The 21,432-nt window shown below is 36.9% G+C and overlaps 1 protein-coding gene across 1 annotated transcript in view; it reads right to left on the bottom strand.

Annotated features, from left to right (window-relative positions):
* tusc3.L (tumor suppressor candidate 3 L homeolog) overlaps positions 1-21,432 on the bottom strand; it is an 84,661-nt gene that overhangs the window by 54,629 nt on the left and 8,600 nt on the right. The window lies entirely within an intron of this gene.

Here is a 21,432-nt window from a genome sequence, read left to right as displayed (position 1 = left end):
TGATTAAATATAAAAATATATAATTTATTAATAGATTTAAATATTTTATTAAAAGTAGCTTTGGACTTAAGTACTTTTTTTTGACTCAACCCTTGTACATTAGGTTATGAATGTTGGAAATACAAAAATGATTTTCTGTCGAAAATGTAAATCTTTAGTTATAATCTAAGAAACAAAAATGCATAATTGAATTATGCTTTACTGAGTGTCCAAGATGGCTAATAATAACTTTTATATATTATTGTATTGAAAAAAAAAGAAAGAAAATAATCCTTCATATTCATCTGAATTTGAAGCAAATGTTTTTAAAGTGTATTTGAAAGAATTTCTGAGTTCTAAAAAACATTTGCATTTCCTGTAAAAACACAATTGTTGATCATTATAAACTTTCAGAAGAACTAAACATACTGTATGGAACCACTTACTATAAATATAGCATTTAATAGAGATGTACCGATAAGGCAAATGCAAGAGAAAGACCAGTAAAGCAAAATCAAAGATCACAATACTCTGCTGGACAACCAAATTGTATGCAAAAAGTATAGAATTGTTATACAGTCCCACCACGGAGTTCAACTAATGATTTAAAAAGAAAAAATACACGATTGAGAAAAAATAATGATTGTTGCAATGTGTTGCAAAACTATACAGTCTGGGGGCATAAATCTAGTATCTGCAAGAATGATCTCTACAATATCAAACAGGAACCATCATTAATTTAATTTTAGATATTTTATTGAAAATTTAGAGCTTTTGGAGTTATAAAAAATCAATTAAATATTGGTTATCATTTGCAAGTTGAGTAAAGTCCTTGTCAGGAAATGCCAGCTATCAAACTGGTCTACTTGTTGAACCAAACCTGCACCATTCTCCCGAGGGTTTTGCTTGGGTTTTGCTATTATAATGGACTTGCTATCTCTCTCTGCTGCTCTCTTGCCTCTCCTTCCTTGTTAACTTCAACTGTTGTCAATCAGCAATCTAGCCCCTTTATAAGCCTGTTACAAACAACTCCTGGTTGCTTAATCATTGAGCTCCCTAGCCAGATGTAATCTGCGACTCCATTGTATCTGGTCCAAGTTCCAAGTCTCTGAGTCCTCTCCCTGCTCCTGTACTCTTGTCTTGGTTCCCTGCCTGCTTTGTGTGGATCTCCAGGTACTGACTTCAGCCTACTCTCTGGACTATCCATCTGGACTTTTGCTTGTCCCAACCTCGGCTTGTTTTTGGGATCTTCACTGCTTGCTGCCTGTCCCAACGTTTGGCCCTTTGACTGGACTTTGCTTTGCCTACCGGTACCATAGTTATTCTGTTTATTTATTGGTTACTGTTTTGCACCTTTTTTCATTAAACTTTAACCTTTTTATGGCTTCCGGACTCTGTTCTCCTATTTACAGCTATACACGGGTTATCCAGTTTACATTCTACCTCCTTCCTACCTGTCCTCAGTGACCAAACATAACAGAATGATCAAGTTATTCTCTAAGGAGCCTGCTGGTAACCCCTTCATTTTAAGCAGAGTAAATGAACTGCAACTCTCTACTGCCCAGTGGCTTTCTTCTTTCAAAAAGTATAAAGGTGAAGAAGGTTAATTTTCTGAGTTTCTACTTACATGTGAAAACTAAGCTACTGCTCCATTTTTCAAGCAAGTTCCTGATTCTTTGAGGAGCAGACTTATTATTCATTGTCTCCTCGAAGGAGATGCACGCAAGTGGGCTGAAGGGTGCATTGCTGAAAAGGCCCACTTCTTAGAAGACCCTTGTTAATTTTTGTACTGAAGGCAACCTTTACAGTGGATCTATGGCCAGTGTCATCTGATCTGTTTTCCTCCTCAAGTACTACTGCAGCTCCTGGCTCAGTAAAGACTTTTCAACTAACTCCCCCCTGTTCCGAGGTACGCTCATCTTGTCAGGCTGAAAGAGCAAATTTCCTTTCAGCCTGCTGTTTCATCCTTTCATGATTTCTATCAAGAGGAGGATATGTCTCATGAGGATTGGGAAGATCTGGATTCTGAAGAGGATAAAACTTAAACCATGATCCATCCATCATGATAAACCCAGCCTGTGTCCGCTACTGTGCCAGCTACCCAGCCTGTGTCTGCTCCTGTGCTGGCTACTTAGCCTGTGTCCGCTCCTGTGCTGGCAACTTAGCCTGTGTCCGCTCCTGTGCTGGCTACTCAGCCTGTGTCCGCTCCTGTGCCGGCTACTCAGCCTGTGTCTGCTCCTGTGCCAGCTACTCAGCCTGTGTCCACTCCTGTGCCTGCTCCCTTGTTCCTACCTGTCCTCGGTGATGGACGGCCCTGCTTCCACTCCCAGTATCTTTTTTCCTAATTTCCTATGCACTGCTACTGAGGCTGTGCCAGATCAACTAGAGATCACTGTTTCTGGAGTGGTATCTTTGGGACACAAGTGTAATTTCTGATCAAGCCAAAATCAACTGGGGAGGGGAAAAAGACATCTCCAATTTAGAAAAATGTTACTGATTCAAAATCTTGGAAAGTTATTTCTATTGATTGTTATGCTCCCTAGTAATTTGCATTGTGTTAGTTGTGTTAGTAAAGTAATGCTCATATATTTTTAGTCATTAGCACTCACAGTACTGTATGGCCATATTTCCTATCTTCAAATATAACAGATCTGCCACACATTCACACCACACATTAAAAAACAAAAATGTACAGTATTTTATAAGGATTCTCATCCATTATACATCAAACATGTCCTTTTTGCAAATTATTGAAAACACTCACATCAGATGACCATGACCATGCACACAAATTCTATGGTGGACTGTGGACAAACAATGAATGCTGCAAGACGCCTCATCAACAAATGTCTGCATGTGTTAGCAATGACATCTGACAAGTAACAAAATATTTTTGGTTCTGTTGATGTATTATCTAGAATGATTGAGACTGCACTGTGCCTCAAGGCTGCTAAAATATGAATGTTTTTGTTATTAACCTAGCTTATGATGGTTTTATCATCAAGGTACTGTACTATTTTTCCAGAGGAAAAAGCGAAAATAAAATTTTCAATAGAACTCTATGGAACATGGCATTGCTGTAGTTCAATTTCTGTATTACTTACCTTTTTCTGCTACATATTCCATCTGTATTTTGGCTGAGAGGGTCAGTGACTCTCAGTAACAAGCAGATGACATTTTCAGCTGCAGTTTGGAAATAGGACCAAATAAAAAAAAAACAGCCAATGTAATAGTGCAGATCAACTGAAAACTTGCATAGAATAGGCCCTTCTTTAATATCCTAAAAGAAGGTAATCTTCCCCTTTAAAAATGAGGTAGTCTGATTGCTCAGGCAGGACATACACAGATGTGCAATACACTGTAACTCCTTAACCCCTGAAAATTGGAGAACAACTGATTTCCAACCTGCCAAGTTGACTGATTGACAGAGATGGTCTGAAGAAAATGAGATAAAAGTTTTCAAAAGCCCACACTATGATTGTTGCTACATGAAATAAACAAAAATAATACAAAATAACAATAATTATATTAAATAAATGGTAAATCCAGCAATTATTGTTAGTTGTTTGATAAGAACATTTGATATATTTGAAGGGCCATAATAGATTAATTTTTATTGTCTCTTTGTAAACAGAATGTACACAAAAAATTGCATTATATAATATTTCCTGTAGTTTCCTCCACTCTTACTTGCTATGGGAATATTACTGGCTCCATTTACTATTTTAGCATTGCTTTAACTGCCACTTGTCCCAGGCTAGCTAGCTATAAGGTTCCTCATCCCTTCCCTCAGCTCTTGTATTTCTTTTGGTTCCCTACCCAGAAGCCAAAACTTGGTGTGGCCTAAAAGCCTATGGGTGTGGTCAGACGAACTGGGCTATAAATCGCACTCTGGAGAAGGAAGCACCATCTTGGTTTTTCCATAGTCCACAATGACAACAATGACAACATAGGTATTGCACTGTACACAGATTAATTCTGTATAATATAATAATTATACAGCATAGAATACATTTAAGCAGAAGGACTGAATACGCCAAAGAATCAAAGTAAATATCCTGTAATTTTCTCTGAATAGAGTCTATAAAATATTCAAGTCAATCACTTCAGCTTGTTTACAAGACAAAAAGCAACAGGCTAACAAGCTAAATGTGCAACATCACATGGAGCGGAGCAGCAGGAAACAGACTGATTTGAGATACTGAAAACTAATTAATCAGCTTTAGAACAAAATACACTTTAACAACATTTATTTATGGTTGCATTATTTTTTTCTTCTTGAGTGTTGAAATTATCCAATATCAAAGCAAAATATGTAGAAACGTTTTGTTTTGCACCAAATTCTCATAAAATCATTTTACACAAATATATATATAAAAGCAACATTATTGTATTTATACATTTTCAACAATGGAATATTCCATTACTTTAAGTATAATTATAAATGGTTTACAAAATCAAAATGTAAACAAGAACACAGTTCTTGTGCACATAAAGTTCGATCAGTTTTTTAAAGAGTTTGCAAGAACAACAAGTTATTGCGTTGCAAACTGGGCTGTTTAAAAAATCATTATTGCAATCAATAGACGTGACAGGCTCGTTCACAACTAGACTTCACAAATCATTTCCCTCGATGGCTCGTACACAAGTGATTCTGTGATACAACTGACCCTGACAAACAGCAAGTCAAGAACATTGTAGCAGCCTATTAAAATGTTCACACTTCTATCTGTTTAATACATTTTTCATTTACTATTCAAGGAATGTCAAGCACTTTGTAGAAGTTGAACTTCTACAAAGTAAATTTACTGTTAGTCTGTTGCATGTTATGCTATTTATACAAAAAACATTAAGGGAAAATAGCTATTAAATGTCAAAGATCTTTCACCAAACAGCATATGTCTAACCCAATCGTTACATACTGGATTCTGCAGATTCATACATAATACACAATGCTGTATTTTTATGATATCACCAAGGGGCCTCTTTATCAGACTTTGCAAAAAGATGGTGATCAAATCAGGCATCAGTATTTATTATTACAGCTTATTTATCAAGCTGTGTATACATTTTCATAATTTATGTAAAATGTATGTAAAACTCCGGCATAAAAAATCAGCTGTATAAAATACGGTCATCCATTGCTGCTTCATGCTCTTGTTTTAGGGCTGAGATTTACTGGTTGTCTGATTTTTACCCATTGAGATAAATGGGTTACTTAATAAAAATAATGTCAGAAAATAGAAGTGACGGAGTGACATAGAGGAAAATACACAACTTTTTAATTTTGCAATTAATTTTGACTTTTTTCATTTTGATATTTTAACAGAAAAGTTGAAGAATGGCAACAAGGTTGCTGCTGGATATAATATTTATGCCACATCAGGGAGTGCTAGAAAAATACATCAATAAAAAATGTAAAAAATTTTAAAACTTGTATATAGAAACAAACATATTTTTCCTTAGCACAACTTTTCTTAAATAGAAAAATGTCTGCAATAATAGAATATTTGACATGCATCAGCACAACAATTTGTTTATAACCCCCATCGTTTGCTACTTAAAAAACAGTGTGTGCCAACAGCTCAGCATAAGTAACTTTTGTAAAGATGAATGCGAAGAGGTATTTTTCAAACCTGTAAGTATGAATCCTGATACCAACATCTACATACCAGAAACAAGGACTGACTGTTAACATATATGTTTGATTGTGCCTAGAAGCACACTTTCTGTACTATGTAATCATAAAATGGAGGCTAATGACTGCACCTGAAAATATGTTGGGTAATGTAATAATAGTCTCAAAGTCTTGTAGTTCCTAGCAACCACTCACATGTTTGCTATCAAACAGATCATTATTAATTTGTTGCCTCCTGACTGGTTGTTTCAGGCTGGACCTGGTGCCAACTCAGCCTCTTTTATTACATCAACCTTTGTGTCTTTTCAGTAGGTGACTCACCACAAATAATTTAATCCAAACAAATATCCAAAATAATGTACATGTAGAAGAATTTATATTATTACCCTTTATTTACATAGTGGCAGCATATTTCTTAGTACTTTACCAATATTGCACATTCTTTGTATTAGTCCCTTCCCCAGAGGAAAATAGTGGCTAGCTCTTGCCATACATTTACCAATAAATCAAGAAACAATCGGATCTCAACAATGGTAAATGAAGGCCATTGGGATAACGACCGCATCAACAAGCTTATGTAATCCTAGCCCCGGCAGTATTTTTAAACCTAACAGATCATTATCTGGATCATTTTTGACAAAATATCTCGGGCAGGTCTAGCCCCATACACGGGCCAATAAACTATTTACTTGGTCGGGAAGGATAAAATCGGGAGCATTTATTGGCCAGTGTATGCCCACCTTAAGACCCTTGTCACATATATACTCTGGTCAAATTTATAAGAAGCCATAGGATCTTATAGGATTTAGGAGTGTGGGATAAAACCAGAATACCTGGATAGAACCCATCCAAGCATGGACAGAACAGTAAATTTTCTTGTAAATTATGACCTTTAGTGTACACCCTCAGCACTGCAAGGCTGTTGGGGTGATTTCCAAATCCCAAGGGTTACAAGTGCAAGAAGGCACCCTGTAGTGCTCACATACAGAGCATTTGCGCTCCCAAGGCTTGCTGCTCTCTCCACTGAGTGCAAGATCAAAAAATAGCACAGAGAGCAGGATCAGAAGGTAAAGCTCAGCTGTGTACTTATTGCTTGCTTTAAGGCAGGTGGTAAGGATAGGGCCTGATGCAGACTGCACCTCCTGCTGCACCCTTCCTTGAGCCTATTGGGCAAATTCACTAAAGGAAGAATTTTCTCCTGCGAAGGTTCGCAACACTTTGCCTCACTTTGCCAGCCGCAAATTCGCTACCACTATGCAAATTCACTAAAATGCGAAGTTGCGTCTCAGCAGCCTAAAGCTGGTGTCGTTTCCGTAGCATAAATTAGTCAGCGCGACCATTACATATTGAACTTTCGCTAACGTTCATTTGTGCCTAGCGGAAATTTGTTAATACACTTATGCTTGGGTCAATTTGAATAGGGAGGGTACATACAGGTTGTATACTGTATATGTCTTTATTAGTGATGTTGGGGAAATTGTTTTAAGTGGCCACTTATTATTAAAAATGTCCAAGGAAGCAAAATAAAGACAAAAGAGATCTATTGTCCTAGGCATGAGCCCACCCTAAAACAAATGTGGTATGCCCCTCAAATGGTTAAAAAAAATATTAAAAGAAAAATGTTCAACGTTTAAAACTTCTATATACAATCCCACTTTAAAATATGAAAAAAATGCCATCTTTTAATTTCTTTTCATATAACTTTTGGCATACAGGATATGATATCACTAACACAAGATTGAGGAGGATGTAGCTTCATCTAGTAATAAACACTGGCGATGGCTGGATAATTATAAAGTTACATGGTCGTATATGTTGCAGCAAATACATTACATTACACAAGTTCAGGGAACCTTAATAAAGTAAATAGAGTTGTTATAATGCCCTATACATGAGCCCACTGCATCAGTAACGTAACTGGAGGGGGGCGGGCCCTGGTGCGGGACGTGCAGCCGGCCCCCTCGCCCCCCTCCGTACAAGATTATCTGGCTGGAAATCGCTAGTGTGCAAGCAGCCGGGGGGCCCTGAGGGGGTGCGGGCCCTGGCCCAATCACACCCTCTGCTCCCCTGGTAGTTCCGCCACTGCACTGTATAGTTTATGTTCCATTTTGTTAGAAAATGGAGGGAAGAACCCGGTTACCCAAAAAACTTTTTACGGACCTTTGCAGGCTATCACTCAGAAAAAAGGAAAAAAGGCCAGCGTTTTTTGGGACTTTTTTTGGGAAAAATTTTGCACTAAAAATTTAGGAAGTTCTATGCACTCCATTGGACTTTGCCTGGTCTGAGGTGGCGAAGGCAAGTCTGGCGAATGAGATAACGATCAGTAAAATCCGCATCTTAGTGAATTTGCCGTTATGTCCGTTTGCCAGTGTGAAAATTCGCCTGGCGTTAGAGTGTGAAACAATGCTAGCGTCTATCTCCTTCAATAGCGAATGACACCAGCGACAGTTCGTAAATCAGCGAAGTAACGAAATGACATCACGCTGGAGAATCTTCTCCAGCGTTAGTCACTTCACCCTTTAGTAAATGTGCCCCTATGTGTCTACCTCTGCCCAACCCTTACTAATACAGCGTTGACTAACACCTTTTTTGCACACTTCATGGGGCATTGTAAATGAACCCTAGCAAGTCTGCACCACCATGCTGCCATATAAAATTCTCTGTCATTTTAGAAATCTACTGCTTGTCGAATATATTCCAAATTCATTTGTCCATCGTAGTTTATTTGGAAAGCAAGCACATTGGCTGGGCAATAAGCTTACAAAGTGTCATTCGGGCACGAGAATGCATGAAGAAATTAGTTAACACATTTTATGAATGTAATTATGTGTCTCTTTAATAACAGCGTGATTTGTTGCTCTAAAATGAGACTGTTAGATGTAACATAATTTTTCTTTGTAATGTCTTATAAAATTAAGTCATGAAATGTTATTAAATTGTTCTGCCACTGCAGATTGCTGTTGTAAATTTATTTTCTAAGGATTTCAAATATATTCACCGCAATACAAAAGCAGTCGTACGAAATTCTATCACTGCTAATTTTTAGCTCAGTAATAAAAACAATTCTCAATTTACTGTATGTCTCTGGGAAGCAAAGTGTCACATTACATTAGTCACTGGAGTTGCGTGTTTTGCTGATGCTGGCAGAAGCAGTCAGCACTGATTAAGCGACATATTGTAGAATGGCTTAGCAGCTGAGTGAGTATGCTAATTGCTGCATACTTAGGGATACAAATGCACATACAGGATTCTGGATTCAGATATTACACGATGAAAACAATATGTCTGAGACATAAAAATCAGCTGTTAATTTTTAGAATTGTCTTTGAATGGGTTCCTAATCCCTGGGATTCTTTTTATTTCTTAACTGTGATATATACTCTCACACTCTGAAAAATAAATAAAAAATATTGATTTAATCACATGCAAAGTCCAACGTTTCTGTGACTGAAATGTTGGACCCATAAGTGCAGAACTTTTATTTTGCTTCTTTTTCATTATCCTTGCACTCAGCAGCTGTATGTACAGGTATGGGATTCATTATCTGCAAATCCATTATAAATCCATAATCCAGAAAACTCCTTTAGCATTAGTACTGTGTGTGTGTGTGAGTATATATATATATATATATATATATATATATATATATATATATATATATATATATATATATATATATATATATATATATAGTCAACTTGTTTGTTATAGTTATACAGGAACAGTGACCAGCTCCATGTTGTAGCTCCCACCCCTCCCAGCTATAGTCAGGTGATCCCACTGGTGTCTAATAAAAGGGCAGCCAAGTTTGGGAGTTTTACTTTGAAAGCAGCTAGTAAGTTGCAGGTAAAACTTAGTCCCTTTGTAAATGTATAATTAAGCAATTGAATTCTTAATGAATCGGATGAAAATTAAGCGTAGGACTGGCCAGATATGGGATGACTTTGACGTAGTTGGCCATCTTAAATATATTGCAATATATGGACAAACAATCCCTGTGTTTAAAGGGTAAGGCATTTTTAGTAGCAGTATGCACAAAATGTCTCTGTCTTAAATATATTGATAATGGGTTGAGTGCAGAGGACCTCTTGTAGTTGACTATATGTATTTTGTGGTCACATCCTCATTGCACCCCCGCCTAATGGTTTTAAAAAATAGTGGTGAGCACAACTTTCCCTTGTTATATATATATATAAATATATATATATATATATATATATATATATATATATATATATATATATATATATATATATATATATATATATATATATATATAAATGCAGCAGCGACAACACTCCAAGGGATTTCAACCAGATAATAGTGGTGAAATAAAAAGGTTTATTGATACCCAACGTTTCAGTTTCTACCGTATATACTCGAGTATAAGCCGAGTTTTTCAGCACCCAAAATTTGCTGAAAACCTCTACCTCGGCTTATACTCGAGTCAGTACGTAAAAGGCTGCAAAAAACAGGCTGCGCTTCAGGAGCTCCTCCGTGGCCCCTGCACCCCTGATGGGGCCCCGCATACATGGGGTCGGCAAGACTGACCTGATCCAGCGCTTCCTACCATAAGTACCGGCGCACAGTAGAGGAAATGCACTATTCAGGGGTGCATGCGGCCCGGGATGGAGATCAATGTGGCCCCGATTGAAACGCTCCATTGCCAAGTTGTACTTTCAGGAATCAAAGACAGTGCAATAGCATTCATCACCCCACCAGATTTATATCTGTGCCATCTTTTTGTGAGCTTTGGGGGTATTTAGTAATAGAGTGCCAAGTCTCCCAGTCCATCATTTCTCACCCTAGGCTTATACTCGAGTCACTAAGTTTTCCCAGTTTTTCTAGGTAAAATTAGGTGCCTCGTCTTATACTCGGGTCGGCTTATACTCGAGTTTATACGGGGAACTTTCATCAGGGAAATCCAAACAACCAACTTGCAGTGCACATTTAAAGCTAAGAAAGCTACACATTGCCCACCTTTAGGTGTATAGCAATCAATCACCAACCTCCATTAGCAAGAGGGGGCAACAGAGATCAAACCCTGCTGAGGAGAGAAGCCAGATGGATCCACAGACTTGATATTCTGGTACCTCGTGGACTTAATGAAACTTTGTGCTTGGGTTGCTTACTATAATGTCCGGTTACTACATTATGTTGTCATTTGTCCTCATATGCTATGTCCATCCTGTCTCTAGTATTTCATGTCTGCCCTTCCTGGTTTCCTTCTTGCTGCATTATATACTGTAACATTGTTTTTGTATTTCTTTTATTATGTTTTTCTATGTATACATAACTATAAGTCACTTGTGTTGTCTGACTGTTACAAAAAATGTTGTATATCACATAAAGAAGAACGAGGCCCCTGCATCACCTGCCCAGGTCCTCCCCAACCAAATAAAGTGTACTCGAGAAAATTGCAATGGCATGACCAGTCCCTGTGCTATTCATTTGCATGCCATTAATTCTATTGGCAGCCAATGGGAGTAATGCTATGCAAGTTACAGCTGGAGCAAGTAGTGCCTAAGGCAGTGATCCCCAACCAGTGGCTCGTGAGCAACATGTTGCTCTCCAACCCCTTGGATGTTGCTCCCAGTGGCCTCAATGCAAGTGCTTATTTTTTAATTTCTTGCTTGGAGGCAAGTTTTAGTTGCATAAAAACCAGGTGTCCTACCAAACGAAGCCTCCAGTAGGCTGCCAGTCCACATAGGGGCTACCAAATAGCCAATCACAAACCTTATTTGCCAGGGACCTTTTTCATGCATGTGTTGCTCTCCAATTCTTTTAATATTTGAATGTGGCTCTCGGAACAAAAAGGTTGGGGAACCCTGGCCTAAGGTAATGCTGTCCTTATGGTTGCCACCTTTTGCCTAGTGGGAGACTGGGTGGGGGGTGGTTTTAGTGGTAGGCCCGGCAATGTCTGGGGCGAGCCCAATGATGTTGGGGTGGGTCTGATGATGTGGTGATTGCTGATTGGCGCAATTCACTTTAAAGCACTGTTCGGATTTCCTAATTTGGAAATCCTCCTGAAAACTGGACTGTCCGGGTAAAAACCAGACAGTTGGCAACCCTAGCTGTCCTCCTGATGTTCTATACCCTGCCTTATGTACCTCTGCTCATTTTTAGAATTACAAAATCAAAACAAGGTGCAATAATTGTTAGAGTACTATAACTGGAAAAAAAACTGATTTCCTTTTTTTCTTACTATATCTCCAAATTTCCATTAGTGTCATAAATCAAATACCTCAGGGTTTGAGCTTAATTTACTTCTTTTTTAATTTATTCTGCAATTACCTTGAAGTTTGCAATAACAGAACATATTCAAACCTACACAATATAATAAGGCCAGACAAGTGCTGTACATTTCCATAGAACAGGATTATTTACTTGGATGATAAATGCAGGGTCAAGCAGTTAGGAAACAAAAGTAAGAATGCACGCCCTGAACTACATAAGACTTACTGGGGTGATATCCAATCCAATTCCATTAAGGATTGAAGTATTATACAGTAACAGACCCAGGAACACAGTCCAATTTAAATCAGTCTTTTTTCAAACCCAGCAATATATCATGTTTTCAAAAAGGTAAACACTCAAGGGATATAGTATATAGATGGCATCTTTGTAATAATGTTCCTTCTATACTGCATTCAGTATATTTTGAGACTCTAGTTTACAAAAACCATGTTAAAGGAAAACAAGAACTGTCAACTTAAAAGCCACTATATATTCTAAGATTTGCCTATAGAATAGAGTGTTACATTAAATACCATTTTTATGATGTGCAGTAACAGCAGGCTTCATCTTGCCCTGATGGGTCATAACCCTTGCTTACTTATTAATGATGAAAGGAAATGATGACTTTTTTATTACATTATGCTGTTTAACCAGTAGGTAGTACTGAGCTCTTCAAAAAGACAATTAAATTCCAAATAGCTAGACCTCTGGAGTTTTAATTATTTGGACAGTTTAATGCGCGAAGACCAATGTTTACTAATCACTGAGCACTCAATAGAACACATGTTCAGTCAGCCAGTTTGACCACTAAATGTCAAGACTAATACATGCAAATGCTGAAATCTTCTTTGATTTGTCTTTATATTTAAATGAATGTGTTGAATGCCAGTACAAAAGGCCATGTCAGGAATATGTTTTTTTTTTAAGAATGAATTGCACGACAAGTTTTCAAATCGGCATGCCAACCTTTCTGTTAATAGACCTGTTGTAAATTGTGATTCGTAGGGCACAAATATACAATGTTTCTCTAAAAACATGAATAGGCATATTTTAAGGCAAAAATTTATGATTTGGGGAATCTTCTAACATGTCAATTAAGTCAATATACAAAATGGAATTCTTTACATGATTAAGAAAGTATAGCAACAGTATATTCTCTGTTCATTGTCAAACATTATTCCTTAATAAAAAAAACATTATTGCACTGCTTAGCAAAAATTACAGGTATGGGAGATGAGATTTTCTGGTGAATGGACCCTTCCTTAAATTGGATCCCCATACCTTAAAGGGCATGTAAAGGAAAAAAATAAAATCCCATTTTTACTTTCTTTAATGAAAAAGAAACTGATCTCCAATATACTTCAATTAAAAAATGTGTACCATTTTTTTAAGAAACATGACTGTATGCAGTGAAATTCTCCCTTCATTTACTGCTGTGAATAGGAATTGTCAGATGGTCCCTAACTGCTGAGCAGGGAAACAATCATACTTATGAACAGCAGGGGGAGCCCCCCGCCTTACTTCCCAGCCATACAGAACTCAAGCAGCTTTTTTTATGACAATTCCTAAGCAGCCCAGACCACACTGAGCATGTGCACATCTTGCAAAGATGTTTAACAAAGTTACAAGATGGTGACCCCCTGTAGCCAACTTTGAAAGCATAAATTGTTTGTTTGATTAGGCTTGTGGTGCAGTAAGTTCATGTTTATATTTAGTATACAAAATACAGCATTTCTAGCCTTATTCTATTTTAGACTTTACATGCCCTTTAAGAATAATAATAATCATTTAAACATGAAATAAACTAAATAGGATTCTTCTGCCACCAACATGGATTCATGCATCTTAGGTACCATCAAGGTACAATGGATTTCCAGATGACAATTTCCATACTTGCATTTAATTCATAATTAAATGGAATAATCATGGGAACCATTATCATAAACACTGCAGTTTTATGAAGTATAGAGGCTTAGCATTTTTTGTAGTCACATTCTATATTTTCAGTTAATAAAGCTAAAAAATACTTTTTTAAAATGCTACAATATTTAAACTATTAATGGCCCATGCACAGAACAACACTTTACACAATTAACCCCCCCCCCTTTATAGACATCTATATAGAAGTTGGTATAATATTTTGCACCACACAAATAGGAAGGGCTTTTGTGAAAAAAGAAAAATCTAAATCTAAAGCAACTGAAAACTGTGTCATTTTCTCATTTATACATTCATCAAGAATTTTGAAACACTCTTCAAGCCTAGAGACAATTTGCATTTGTATTGCACTACAGACTTTTCCCAAAATGAAAAAGAAAATTGTTTTTTCTCTATGCTTGAAGATAAAAGAAAAATTCAGAGCAACTGGGGACTCCTGAGTAGTTCCATACTGGCATCTAAGTTCAATATGCCTTTTTAAAGGGATACTGTCATGGAATTTTTTTAAAAAAAAATTCAGCAGTTAATAGTGCTGCTCCAGCAGACTTCTGCACTGAAATCCATTTCTCAAAAGAGCAAACAGATGTTTTTATATTTAATTCTGAAATCTGACATGGGGCTAGACATATTGTTAGTTTCCCAGCTGCCCCCAGTCATGTGCTCTGATAATCTTCTTTACTGCTATACTGCAAGTTGGAGTGATATCACCCTCCTCCCCCCCCCCAACAGCCTAACAACAGAAAAATCGGAAGGTAACGAGATAGCAGCTCCCTAATAAATAGTAAAATCCAGGTCCCACTGCAACACATTCAGTTACATTGAGTTACATTGAGTATGAGAAATAACAGCCTGCCAGAAAGCAGTTCTAAAGTGCTGGCTCTTCCTAAAAGCACATGACCAGGCAAAATGGCCTGAGATGTCTGCCTACACACCAATATTTCAACTAAAAATAAAAATACACTTGCTGGTTCAGGATTTAAATTTTATATGGTAAAGTGAACTATTTGCAGTGTAAACAGTGTAATTTAGAAATAAAAACTACATCATAAGAATCATGACAGAATCCCTTTAAGGGATTGAAGGAAACACACATCACTTGTAGGAGCTTAACTTACTCACAGCCCTTTCAGCCTGAATACAAATAATCAACCTACCATTTTATCTAACTGGAACAGAGACTAGTAGAGGTCAGAGGAACATCACAGAACCATGGGCAAAAAATGGAATTGGGACCAACTTACCACCATGTCCCTTATAGAGTTCAGTCATGCCAGGCCAAAAATCTAAATTGCTTCAATGACACACTACATATTACAAGAGAATCAGGGGCATGTTTACTAACATTGGAGATAAATATCTGGAGAGATTTCTGGAGATGTTGCCCATTGCAACCAATCAGATCTTTGCTTTTGTTTTCTAACTTGGCTGTGGCTGTTTAAATCTAATTGCTGATTGGTTGCCATGGGCAACATCTCCAGAAATTTCTCCAGATATTTATCTCCAATGTTAGTAAACATGCCCCTTAGTCTTGGCATGCATCGCCTCCTGCAGCTACCGATAACAGCCACAGCCCTGCTTTTCACTACTTATCGTAACCATCTCTGCCCATTGGCTTAGCTGCAAATATTGGAACCTATATGCATCTCTAAACCCCTGGGCCCAAAAAGTGTCTCGGTAATATATAGAGAATTAATCTCAACTACCCCGGTACTACAATTAAGTATATTAATGATTGGAACCGAGAACTGGGCAGTCCGCAAACTGATAAAGTCTGGGAAACTATTTTACAACAGCCAACTAAATGCTCTATCAATGCCCTCGTCCAGGAAACTTCTTTTAAAGTACTTTTGAGATGGTATATGGTCCGGGCTAGAATAGCCAAATGGTTTCCTGGTCAATCACCTAATTGTTTTAGGGGGTGCAATATTACGGGCACAATGAGGGAACATTTGGTGGGACTGACACATTGCAAAAGGGTTGTCGATTCGAACTTATACTATGATTGATAATGTGTTTAATATTTCTCTGAGAAAGGACCCATATGAGGCTCTATTTAATAAGCCAATTGAAATCTTCACCAAGGACCAATTTAAGCTAACGATGGTAATGTTCAGTGCTACGAAACAGGTCATTGCAAGAGCATGGCGCACATCTACTTAAGATTTCAATTCTGTGAAACTCAGAGTGGATAATATTATGGTTTTGGAGAAATTGACCTTAATCCCTAATGATAAACTAGATACGTTTTCTAGAATATGGTCACCATGGATGAGATACAGGGGCATAATGGAAGGTATAGGTAGCGGGTAAGCTGGGTGAAATTAATTGTTGTTGGTAAGGGTCTAGGGACAATTAGGTTAAGGCCTACCAGGTATATGGGGAAAATAGAACTCAGTATTAAGTTACAAGAATTTGAAATTAAGGTTTGTAAAACCTTAAGGTTGTGTAAAGATGTAACTCTCTTCACCTCATTTATGATTTATACTATTTTTTTTGTGCTTTCTTTTTGTGCTTTTGTGATCTTTTCATTGCATTTTACTATATGGTTTCCTCTTTATGTAAGATGGCATTATGATGTTGAGGCAGTGCTTAATATGTAAAAAAGGAAAACAAATAATGAATTGGAATGATATGAATGCAATGCTTTGGGATATGTCTATTTAGAGTGGTTTCAATATTATATTACCCTTGATACTTTTTTTAAGTTTTATGAATAGGTAAGAATTGCACCAAATGTGTTTCTTTTTGTTAGATTGTAATATAAAGGGTAATATAAATGGTGTATCATAAGTTTGAATGACCTGAAGCGTTACTGTAGTAATAAAGGTGATTAAGTTACTACAGTCACATGCACTCATTTTTATTCTGTATAGGTCCAGGAATCATGCAGACTCCCAGCATGGCCTTTGTACTTATTGCAGCAATCTTGCTTTATAAAAATACATATTCAAGCAGGAGAAAATGCCTCTGTTAATCTTTCAGGACCAAGGAGGCAAACATCTAGCAAATCCCCTTTCTTAGTATGGAGAAGGCTCTAGGAAGAGAAATGGAGCGACAGAGAACATTGGTGCTGCTAAGCAGTTCTAAGTGCATAGTGGGAGTTATTTTGCACAGAGATTGCACAAATGTTTAGATATTTGTTAGTGCTTGTAGATGAAAGAACACAATCTTTACTTCATGAGTTATTTCAATGCACCACTTCATATTTTTTCCCTCCCTGAAGTTTAAAGATCAATGTTCTTCCACAATTAAATCATAAAAAGAAATCAGGAACTAAAGTGTCAGTGCAAAACAGAAGTTCTCAGCTTTTCTTGACACTTGTGACATGACAGAAAATAAATTAGTTTCTGGGAGGAAAATGTGTACAGATCATTGAGAAAGGCTGTACTGTATCTGTTCTCTGTATAAAGCAATTAACTTAAACAAAATAAAAAAAAAACCCTGTAATTTTAATGGAGAAACCCACAATGAGATGGACAAATATGCTATTCATTCTCAGAATATAGAATAAAACTATTAACTTGTAAAACTTGGCAAAAACACATTTGTATATTTTTTAAAGAGATGTTATACACAAAATAATGTATGTTTTCACCCAATGGGCATGAGCAATTTTTTGCAAAAAGTGGAGAGGGAGGAGAAATTTTCAATTAGTGCTTTGTAATGGTTGTAATTTGTAAAAGCAAACGTTTTATAATTTGGTAGTTGGCACATAAGTAAATGTAAACTTTAAAAACTTTAAACAGTCCCCAAATTGACATACCTCTCTCCCAACATTGGGGCAGATTTACTAAAGGGGGGCAGTGGCTAACGCTAGTGACTTTTCCAGACGAAGTGCTGAAATGAAACTAGATCTTCCTCAATCTTCTCTCACTTACATCATAAGTGAGCTGAAAATGCATCAAAGTTCAAAAAACGCTGGCATCTTTTTCTTTTTTCAGCGTGATAGCCTGCAATAGTCCTAACAAACTTTTTTTGGGGAACCATTTTTTTTTTAGACATTGCCTAACATATGAAACATTCATTTTACAGTGGGCTCATGTGTAGGGCATTATATTAACTCTCTTGTCTTTACTAAGGTTCCCTGGACATGTGTTTTAAAAAGTGGAATTTGTAAGTATTTGCACCAACATTTAACATAAAGACGTCCATACAACTTTAAATTTCCCGCCCTATGCAAATTGACCTGAGCGCAAGATCACTAGCGAATTTTCGATAGGCAGAAATGAATGGTAGTGCATCTTCGATTTGAAATGCTCGCACTGCCGAAGTAAGGCTAGCGAAAGTCGCCAGCGTTCGTCGCCCAGGACGAAACTCTGCATATTAGTAAATCAGTGTAATCTGAGCGCATTTGTGTCTGGCGAAGTGTTGCGAATGGTGCGAAATGGATGGTGGCAAAAATTCCTCCCTTGTGGTCAGTTCTGACGCCAATGTGTCAAAACGTGCGCAATGTCCTGACACCAGTACGGCGTCGAAACACGCAGCACTGATGCATAACGTCAACACGTGGCACATGACATCATCACGCTCGTTTGGCGTGAAAACCAGCCTATATAAGATGCCAGAACACTTCAGATTTTGCCCAATTATAGGTTCTAATTCTTGTGTTCCTGTGTGTGGTTTCTGAGATTGTAATTGATTCCTGTGTTTGACCTCTGCCCGTTATATCGACTAAGAACACTTGCTGCCTGTATTGACCTTTTGCCTGGACTTGACTATTCCTCTTCTTCACCCCTTCGGATACCTTGAACTGTGTTGGACTGTAGCTTCCTCCTAGGTCCGCAAATCCTAGCGGATCCTTTGGGCCCTGACAGATAGAAGCTGAACCTCTCTGCAATAATCAGTCACTTCTTTATCTAGTGTGAGGCTTAGGGGCCCATTTACTTAGCTCGAGTGAAGGAATGAATAAAAAAAACTTCGAATTTCTAATGGTTTTTTTGGCTACTTCAACCATCGAATGGGCTACTTCGACCTTCGACTACGACTTTGACTTTGAATCAAACGATTCGAACTAAAAATCGTTCAACTATTCGACCATTCGATAGTCGAAGTACTGTCTCTTTAAGAAAAAACTTCGACCCCCTAGTTCGCCACCTAAAAGCTACCGAAGTCAATGTTAGCATATGGGGAAGGTCCACATAGGCTTAGCTAGCTTTTTTTATCAAAGAAAAATTGTTCGATCGATGGATTAAAATCCTTCGATTCGAACGATTCAAAGGATTTAATCGTTCGATCGAATGATTTTTCGAACGAACGAATATCGCTAAATCCTTCGACTTCAATATTCGAAGTCGAAGGATTTAACTTCGACAGTCGAATATCGAGGGTTAATTAACCCTCAATATTCGACCTTAAGTAAATTTGCCCCTACGCTTTTGTATACTGAGCTGTTTCCTCCTTTGAATTGGAAGATTGTCGAAAACCTGTCTACACTTTGTCTAGTGCTTTATTTTAATTTCTTAGTTATGAAAAGGAATTACAACATACTGTATACAAATATCGCAATTTATCCATTTCACATACACTTTCCAAAATATCTCAGTTTCCACTGCAAGCTATAAAAAAATCTTTATATATGTAATTAACAAAAAAAAATAAAAATAAAACAACATTGGATTTTTTAAACAGTAATAGTACCGACATAATGTTGTCAAAAGGTTCAGCATTATAGACTGGTTGTGGGAGAAAAAGGGCAATCAAAAATAAATAAAAACATATCTTCAAGTATACACACAGGAAATTGAAAAAAATGTGTGAAAAGAAAATGGAAAAAGGCAGAAAAAAATTCTATACCACAGAAAATGTTCATTCTCACTTGAACATATGTTACACTTGGTTTATGATATTTTAGAGTAGTAATGCCATCTCACTAAAAGACATCCAAATCAATGGGATATTACTTTGTGCAATGGAAGTGTACAGTGATTCTCTGTGTGAAATCCAGGCAATCATTAATAGAAACCAAGCAACACTGGCATTGCCAACTTTAAAACAGGGCAAAGACCAACCAATGATGCCACTTAAATAAAAAAAAGTGTCCACCTTTTTAGACTTGAAAATTTCAAGTCCACCAAATATAATCCAATGTACAGATCAGCCCCACTTCATAAAATATAGTAATAGGCAAAATAATATCAGGTTAGCAGTTATTTACACATTTACTTCATTAAATGAACCTTGTTATTGCAAGTCAATTTACTGAATTAATGTGCTTTTTGTAACACCTCATATTAAGGGAATAACAGCACAACGTGAATTTATTACATTGAAAATCATTCATTTTTTTTAAAAAAATACACATTTAAAACCAAAAACAGATGCTAAATGTAATTGCAGTTTAAAATGGCTAATCATCACAGGTACAGCAAGAATAAATCTAAGTTAATATATGATGAATAAAGACCTTTTTTAGGGAATAAAGTATCATTCATGCAGAGCTAGCATTTAGGCAAACTTTATACTGTACAGTACCTGTAGTACAGGTAAGAGACCTGTTATCCAGAATGCTCGGGACCTGGGGTTTTCCGGATAACGGATCTTTCCGTAATTTGGGTCTTCATGCCTTAAGTCTACTAGAAATTCATTTAAACATTAAATAAAGCCAATAGGCTGGTTTTGCTTCCAATAAGGATTAATTATATCTTAGTTGGGATCAAGTACAAGGTACTGTTTTATTATTACACAGAAAAAGGAAAGCATTTTTAGAAATTTGGATTATTTGGATAAAATGGAGTCTATTCGGTAATTCGGAGCTTTCTGGATACCAGGTTTCCGGATAAGGGATCCTATACCTGTATTTGCTTTCTTTGCAGAAGACCATGTTGTAAAATAGCACTGGTGCTGGCTGACAGTTATCCAATCCTGCAGGCATATTTAAAATACTGATATGAATACAATCATTTTTTGACTTCACATTATAAAATGGTTATTTTTGTGAAACGCTTTGTTGCACTATTTAGTGCAAGGGTATAGAGGAATAAAATGCAATTTTCCCAGTTGGCTTTTACTTAAGGTTTTCTTGGCTAAGAGGCTTAAATTACATTTTTATGTCAAAAATAGACCATGAAAAAAATAAAATAGACCCATGGCAGCCTTCCCAATATATAAATCTTTAATTAGTGGAAACCAACTCTCTAAAGAGACATTTCAATCTTCTTGGGAATAAATGTAGCAGCAACATTTTACAAGCAAATATCTTTGTAGCAGATGTAAAGATTAAAAAATGCTCCAAGGAACTGGAATAATTTTCGTTTTAATGATTTCCCTCTAACTATAAATGACATAGTAAAATGGTCACTTGCAATGCCATCTGACAAGCCACAGCAGAATGAGTAGCAATATCCTGGGATGAATTGTGTTGTGTTAAAATTAATCGTCTTCTTGAGATGGTCCATTTCTTATAGTCACCTTCTGGAAGTCAGGGTCACTGGCTAACTATTGCAGTTTGTACCCACCCCTACTTTTGGACTTCTATGTGGACAAACTATACTGGATTCCATAGAACAAATTTGTTAAATAATAGGGCAATTACAAAAAAACCTATTTCTTCATAAAATAAGATTTATGTAGATGCTACATCTACTTCATTTGGACTGTGGGTTCTGCTTCCTCTATAGCTGTAAAGAACGCTCTCCTCTCCA

This window comes from Xenopus laevis, chromosome 1L, assembly GCF_017654675.1.
Source record: "Xenopus laevis strain J_2021 chromosome 1L, Xenopus_laevis_v10.1, whole genome shotgun sequence".
In the NCBI taxonomy this organism is placed as follows: Eukaryota; Metazoa; Chordata; class Amphibia; order Anura; family Pipidae; genus Xenopus; species Xenopus laevis.
The sequence above is the reverse complement of the archived record's forward strand: the minus strand, read 5'-3'. Positions and strand labels throughout refer to the sequence as shown.